This window comes from Nanorana parkeri, unplaced genomic scaffold, assembly GCF_000935625.1.
Source record: "Nanorana parkeri isolate BGI_ZX_2015 unplaced genomic scaffold, ASM93562v1 scaffold135, whole genome shotgun sequence".
Taxonomy (NCBI): Eukaryota; Metazoa; Chordata; class Amphibia; order Anura; family Dicroglossidae; genus Nanorana; species Nanorana parkeri.
The window spans coordinates 806,513-815,260 of NW_017306403.1; positions in this window are offsets into that span (position 1 = coordinate 806,513).

Here is an 8,748-nt window from a genome sequence, read left to right on the forward strand (position 1 = left end):
GCGAGCCGGTGCCCCACATTTGGGGGGGGGGGGGGGGGCAGCTACAAGACCCAAGAAGACAGCCGGCTCCCCATGAGGCTCAAAAAGGAAAGGGCTCTCCGTTTACAGGTCCTGCCTCGCACCTTCCTTTTGTAAAACTTGTATAGAAAGATTGGAGCGACCCTAAAAATGTCCTAAAGTCCAAATGCAGACATTTTTGGGAGTATTCATTGATAGTATTGGTATCCGCATAATGAACAGTTGCATTTCCATGGCAATGATGCTAGCTCACCCAGGCAACAAGCTAAATACACAGTTAAAATGCATACTTATGGGAATGGTTCTACCTGCCAAAAGGATTTCAGGTCTGTACAGTCAAGCTTCTGATGCATACCCCTCCACCCCTGCCAGACAGCACATCCAGACTAGTGACCTCTAAGCAGGCTGCAACACCCACCCTAGTCTGTGATAGGGCAATGAATGAGCAGCAGGACAATGACAAGGTCATCGCACTTCCTGTCTACATGCACACTACAGCAGCAGATGACCATAATTGCTGTAGAGTGGGCAGAACATGCAAGTGCCAAGAGCATCAGTGTAGCCAGTTGCAGCCTCAACCACAAAAGCATGTGACAGGGTGACAACGCAGGAGAACGATCGAACCAAGACAGAATGTTGTCACCCCTTACCAGCAAGAGCATGAACAGGGACCATCATGGCAGAGTTACCAGCTGTAAGCTATGGATTTAACATATTAAAGCTTATATCCGATTTAGTGATTGGGTGCACATATACTTAAAACAGTCTATGTGCCGATTGGCTCTAGCATTCATCTTCTGCCCCTCTTACTCAATCCCTGTACCTGCCAGTACCCTCACACTATGAACACCCTGCCAAATTTGTTCTGTGGCCCCTAGCCCTGCCCGCTGTGCTTCACGCCCTATCCAAAATGGTGACAACCTCACTCAGAATCACTGTGAAAAGCCTTCTGAATCTGTCCAGTCAGGAGGCAGAGTTGCCCTTTAATAAACGAATGTGCACTTTTGCACGAGCGACGACTGTCAGCTCCTGTGCACCACGGTGCTTAATGCCTCAGCATGAGAATGCACAGGACAAAAACAGCGTACATGGCACACCCTGCGAGAAACCCCGGAGGCCACACATCCAACGCCGAGCGGAGTTACATAATTAGACGGGTGCTCTGGTATTTTAATGACTATTTTTAAAATGTACACAGCCCGTGGCAGTGAATAGTAACTGTCTAAATTTATCCGTAACGCGTCTGTAATCCGAGGGCTTCCTCGTGTGCCAGTTCCGTAATTCTGAATCTTACAACCCTCGAGAGAAAGTAAACATTTATAACGCTAAAACCTGGAAAGCCTCCGTGTTACCAATAGTAATGCACACAGCTCCGTACACCAAACCGTATATTCTGTTCAAGCGTGGCTCCCCGACATGTTTTCTCCACTGCGTGTCATCAGGTCAGGGAGCGGTTCCATGTAAATCTCTGTGCTGCATCTATGTCAGGGGTAGGTTACCTCGGCACTCCAGCTGTGGTAAAACTACAAATACCACCATGTCTCTGCCTCCGGGAGCCATACCTGTGGCTGTCAAGTCTTGCAATGCTTCATGGGACTTGTAACGCCACAACAGCTGGATTGCCAAGGTTGCCTGCTCCTGGTCTATGTCATAGTGATGAGTACATAAAATCAGATGAGCCTGCATTGATGCTAGTGTAGCGGGTGAGGATGCACAAAATTGCACAATTTTACGCATGTGGCTCATGCGGTGCCATTATTAGGACTAAGATGCATGCCCAAAAAAAAAGGTGGTTAAACATACTAAACTTAAAGGTGTAGGAGCTTCCTTGAAGCACATGGGGCAGCCCATATAAACAAGCATACATGCAACACATAATGCCACATATGGCAGGTCGGAATGGGGGTTAAGGTGTAAGGTACAAGACTAACAAGAAGCACAAAGCCAAACATAGCAGGTCAGAATGGGGGTTAAGGTGGAAGGTGCCAGCCTCACAAGAAAACGCATATTGCCATGCATGGCAGGTTTGAATAGGGGTTAAGGTGGAAGGTACCAGCCTCACAAGAAACACAATACCACACATGGCAGGCTTGAATGGGGGTTAAGGTGGAAGTTACCAGCCTCACACAAAAAAAGAGGATGCAGACACATTCCACCTTAAATGCATCACCGCAGCAGCACACTACAGCCTACAGGTTAATCTGTCCAGGGAATGGGCTGCCAGAATAAATCATCATACAGCCAAGCAGAGGACTCACTTTTGTGCATTAGGCCCCACAGTAGTCACATTAGCAGCGGCAACTAAACACAGCTAGCCACAGACCAGCAGATGTTACACGAGAAACCTGCACATCCTCAATGGCAGGAGTCGGGTCCCGTGACTCGTGAATGCAGACCATATACACATTAATAGAATTGATTACTTTTCTCCATAGAAAAGGGAACAAATCAGTGTCTGCTTACCAGGGCTACATATACATTTGAGCGTTGGCGTCTTTGGGGGTTTTTCACAATTTATTTTTTTTGCATTTCTGTTTTAGCCATTAACCGCGTATTTCAGCAATGCACCTTCTCTATATGCGAGGGCTGCGGCGACATTCACCATCACATACCAGGCGTTATGGTGTTCTGCATTGCCAAAAAACGGATTGTGTATTCTTTTTCCTCTCTTCTGGTGCATTGGCAGCCTATTCACGCTAAGGGCTGCCTTGACGTGGTGCACGTTACTCCATGCCGCAAAACGCATATTAACACACTGCAACGGGCCGAATGGGCCCTTGATCACATTACTTCAGTCAACTGAACTCTGTTTTGCTCAGGGTCGCTTGCCCTTTGCACTTAAACATCAGCTGACCAGTCTTCGATCAGTCCTTTAACCAGCCATGGTAAATAAACAGAAGTGACTTGTTTTGGAGGCTCTGGATATCCATTCCTTGCATCTACTACTGTTTTAGGGCCCATTCAGAGCGCTGCATGTTTTTGGGGGGTTTTTCGGCGCATCAATTTGCGTTGCATGGATCTTACCTTATTGACAGAACCTTAACATGTCCGCAGACGACAAAAAGACAAAACGCACCAGAGTTAGTGTTTCAATGCACCCAGAGGCAACACTGGTGACTGATGCATGCACTGAGGTAGCCGAGCGCGAGGTGAATTTGCGCACTGGGTACCCATTAGAAATGAACAGGGGCTTTTGGGGCATCCGAAATGCATATAGATCCTGTGGTTGCAATATACACAGGACAGTGTGACAGCGCAATAGAAAGAAAGAAATAATTTTAGCATAAGCTTTACCCCAAGTTTTCTACTACAGTGCGGAGACGAGCCGCTCATGGCGCGCATTCCCCAATAACCTGGTTGGGAATGGTAAGTAGGCAGAAGCAAGAAAAGGAACGCAGAGTGGCAGCCATTTGTTTACATCCCACCCTGCAGACACCAATTGCTTGCTGGGCTGCTCCCTGCCATTTGCAGCCTCCCTACAGAAATGATCAAAATGCAAAACTCCAGATGTTCAACCGTCTCCGAACAAGCACAGCTGGAGGACGGCGCAGCAACGACTCCCTCACAATGGACCGAGCTGCCGTATCATTAACGCATCGCCACTTTTGTCTGCCGCCATCACGCCCCCCCCAACACACATCTATTCAGCCCTATCAAGGGACTATTGATCCGGCTCCGTCCCAGCTCATTAGCTGCCGGGAACACGCACCCCGATTGGAAACCTAATTAATATTTTTACATGAAGGCGACGCAGTGTTAATTAACAATTCTTCACCAATAAGTTTGAGCAGCAAAACTTTTCATGTTAATACAGATCTGTCAATTGTGGTAAAAGGATTTCAGACCCCTCTACTTTAAAGCTGAACTCTCAAAAACTTTTCATTGAAATATAATTCCTCAGCAGCTACAAAAAGGATATAAATCCACTTTGTGAGGACCAGAAGCCTTTCCAAACCAAAATATTACTTTGTAAAAGTAGCAGTGACATCATCACGGTGCTGTACAAAGCCTGTGCAGAGAGCAGAGCTGTGGGAGGGGCATAGTAGGCTCCACACTTTACAGGCTGCCTACAGAAAACTAAAGGAGGGGGTGGAAACAAGACCAGTCACCCTGCACAAGGAGAGAGAGCAGCCGTGACTGGTCTTTATTACAGGAGGGGGCGGAGACAAGACCAGTCACCGTGCACAGGGAAAGAGCAGCAGTGAACAGTCTTTATTACAGGAGGGGGCGGAGACAAGACCAGTTATCCTCCACAAGGAGAGAGAGCAGCAGTGAGCAGTCTTTATTACAGGAGAAGGCAGAGACAAGACCAGTCATCCTGCACAAGGATAGAGAGCTTCCAGGTATTTATTGCCGATCACAGTACTCCCCCTGACATTGCCTAACCTTTTCTCTCCAGAAGGGTGGCTCCATCTTTGTTCAGGAATCGTGCAAAGTCATCATCTACTTCCTGGTCTGAGATGTCGGCTCAGTTGACTGTTAAATGTCTGACTCAGATAAGCCCCTGCTGCCGCCTTTCACCCTTGTGACTTGCTACAAAGTTACAATGTTGCATAGTAAAGGAATACCTTTCCATGCCTTGGTGTTACAATGTTGCATGTTTCAATGATAAAATAACCTAACCCGCAGTTGCAGTGTTTGCTGGACAGCCTGTGTAGCTCACGGACTGGTTTTCCCTTGCTGCCTGGAATTGCTCTATAATTAGGTCTAATGCAGGCATATATAAATACAATTTTGCAGTAGACATAAATAGTCGTACCCTACAAAGAGATACAAGGATTGTGGGTATAAAAATCAAACATTACGGTTATTTCTGAATGTAACCCAACAACTTCAAAGAAGCCAGGAACCACCCTCACACAAAAGAAGAATGCAGGCTCAATTCATGAAGGATAAGGATGTTTATTTTGAGCCATGTGACCAAATTTTAAATCTCAAAATCAAAATAAAGATCCTTATCTTGCTGCATCATCTTCATAAACTGAACAGATTCATCCTTAAAAAACAATAAAAGGGAAATAAAAGTCCTAAATGGGGTTAGATTCCTCTTAAAACAAATGACGCAGAACCAGCCGACTCAAACACTGCAAAGCTGAGTTCATAACCCATCGCACTCCTAACCAGAAAGGATCCAAGGGATGGATGATGGGTGCTGTAGTGACTGCGGATGGGGCCAATGGTAGATGAGTAATAAGTGGAGAAATCACGAGCACCGCAAAAGGACTCCACCACACCAGAGCACCGCAAAAGGACTCCACCACACCAGAGCACCGCAAAAGGACTCCACCACACCAGAGCACCGCAAAAGGACTCCACCACACCAGAGCACTGCAAAGGACTCCACCACACCAGAGCACTGCAAAGCTGAGTTCATAACCCATCGCAGTCCTAACCGGAAAGGATCCAAGGGATGGATGAAGGGTGCTGTAGTGACTGCGGATGGCGCCAATGGCAGATCAGTAATAAGTGGAGAAATCACCAGCACTCCTGAGTTCCAAGAATGCCAGATGCTGCAAAAGTAATCCACACGAGAACGCTGCAAAGCTGAGTTCATAACCCATCACACTCCTGACCAGAAAGGATCCAAGGGATGGATGATGGGTACTGTAGTGGCTGCCGATGGCGCAGGCGGCAGATCAGTAATAAGTGTAGAAATCACCAGCACGCCCGAGTTCCAAGAATGTCAGACGCTGCAAAGGACTCCGCACAAGAACGCTGCAAAAAGGACTCCACACGAGGAATGTCAACCAGCCACAGAAGTGACTTATGGGTAAGCCATGCAGTCATTTGCTTAGCCATCTTTCAATTTCCACCTGATACCGGAGAGTTAATCGTCGGTGGAAAAAAAAAGACAGAGCGAGGACATTTTCACAGGTCCAAGAACGCGAAAAAGTCATTTCTTCACGTTTGTGTTGCCATCCATTTAATTTGGCCTTTTACGTGAAAGGGATTTAAAAAAAAAAAAGTGACAGGAGCCGGCGGTCTTTGATGAGCTTGTCGAATAACAGAACATCAGTATAAAAAGGACCCATTACTTGCTGCTTTTACAAGACCTTCCCCTAACACAAGAATCCATTACCGAATAAAAATGGATTCCCTGGAGCAACCGCGGCTTTGAAGATTTTTTTTTTTGTTCTTTTTCCGAAATCTCCTTTTAATGCTTCAAATGTTATATTATATTCTGACTCGTATGCACACTTAAAAGAAGCAAATTTAACCTACACCAGGACCTTATATATATATATAAAAAAAAAGGATTAACTATTTATCCATCAGGTGAGCAACACATTTTATTTTTGCATGTGCACGTTTTTCCAGCAATTTTTTTTCTTTTGATGAGTGGAGAAAATTAGCAACATTGGCCACAGGTGCGGGAGGGGGGTGTGTGGAATCTATGACAATTTTCACTGTATGCTCGCATATCGAGCTCTGAAAGCAACTACAACTCTCTGGGATAAAGGGTCTTGCAAAGCTTTTTCACTGTGCTCTATATTTTGCGAGCCCCAAGTCAACTACAGCTAGCTCAAAATTGCTTCTTGGAAGGAAAGATAGTCCCGTGCAAGCTACAAGTAGCTGGCGTTATGGCTCACACAGGGCTATGGACTCCTTGCGTGACCGTGCTAATTGGCTCAGCACTGTCACATGGAGGGAATCACATGCCCCTCTTTACCCAGAGGTAACAAGCATTAAGCATTTCCAGAAGAGAGCAACAGAGTAACAAAGGAATAATAGAGATCGAGAGAGAACGAGAAAGAGACATACACACATACATACACACTATGTCCTCATGTATCACTTGCCCCTCCCTATTAGATTGTAAGCCCTCAGGGGCAGGGCCCTCCTTACCATCTCATCTTGAATTGTATTGTAATGTCTTCCTTATATTGTAAAGCGCTGCGCACACTGCTGGCGCTATATAAATCCTGTCTAATAAAAATAATAATATTAATATATAGCTATAAAGATCTATATAGAAAAAACAGTAGCTTTACCTGCTATGGATAATCTTTTTTCAGGGCCGCCTCTCAAAGACTCACTCGCGCGCCAATCCTCTTCTGGGTTGAATGACGCCCAGCGCCATTCAATCCAGATACTGTGAGCCCAGGGTGTCAAAGCTCCACCCCCTGCCCTAGATTTACTACAAGATGCTAAAGAGAGGGAAGCCGATCTCTTGTGGGATCTCTTATAGGATCTGCCTACTGCTATAAGGAGGGTAAAGAGGACCACTGACCTGAAACAAAAGGTAAGTCATATTGCCTTTTTTTTCTTTTTACAGGTGTTGGAGGTGCTTGGAATGAGGCTTTAAGGTAAACACTGCAATATTAATTTGATGGGAAGGGGGGACACTGCACGTTCCCTTCATTCACACCATTTCCTTTGGGCAATGCGGGCCCGACACAAAAAATACATTGATGTCAATGGGCTGAAAGAGGACGTGGGGCATTTAAACACAGTACAGCGCACAATTAAAAAAATTGTAATTTTGCTGAAAAAGAAAAAATCTACAGCAATATATTTTTCAAAAAGCGTTGCATAACATGCATCAACGTGCTTTAAAGGAGAACTATGGGGTCAGTGTTGTTCTCCTTAGGGTAACGGGAGGACACAAACTAGCGTCCTCCCGTTACCCTAAGCTCAATATACCGCGAGCTACAGCTCATGGTATACTGAGACGCTGCAGCCGGAGCTGATCCCGACATAGATGACGGGATCCACCCAGCTGCGTGAGTGACAGCTGGCCCTGCCTAACTAGAGGCAGAGCCAGCTGTACCCGCCCCCTCCGCCGTCCGTTCCGCCAGTCAGCGCTGGCAGATCGGAGCGGGAGAGGGGAATCCAGCCCCTCCCCGTCACGGCAGAGAGCCGTGACAGGATCGAGAGGTGAGCGAACCTGGTATGTGTTCGCTCACTTCCCGATCTACTGAGCCGACCTGTGACAGTCTCATTGTCACAGGTCGGCTAGAACTATGAGGTGAGTGGAAATCACTAATCTCATAGTTCTCCTTTAAACATAGTGGACATGGTATGAAACCAGCCTAATAGTCTAGAATACCTGCATAGATGTCACATGAAATCAGTCATTTTTTGGATTTCATTAGTCTAATTGAAAAAAGAAAACAAAATCCTCATTTCCTATGACGGAAATCTCTACTTTTAACGTTTAAAATATAAATCTGGCTTTTGTAAAGAGGCGAAGGACTCCGTGCGGTAACCCGGAACGATACGGCCTCTAGAAGCCGAGGGGGCCCACAGCACGGTCGGGTGAACTGCGCTGATTAAGCACTGCGGCCCATGATTGGTGCATTTGCAATTCAGGCTTTGTAGCGGCGATACGATGTAACCGTAGACGATATTTCCCCAAACTACTTAGAGTATCGGGTATCAATAGGAGATATTCAGCCTCAGGTGCAAATCTGATACACTCATCTAGCCGGCCAGACAGTGAAAGATGGCCAAGTAACTAATACGTTGGCTTCACGACACCGACGGCGCAAGCAGGACGCCGGATTTTCAAGAGTAACATGTAGTGTAACTTTAACCCTCGAGTGCCAGGGAGGTCACATGATGGCAGCACGCACTATTGCAGCCGAATTGTAAATATGACAAAACAATGGCTCTATTCAGCGGCATGATACTGGGCACGGTTCACGTTACCAGGTGCTTGTTTCAAATAATAATTCATAATAATAAATATTTATATTCATAATAATGAAAATAACATAATATTTATCC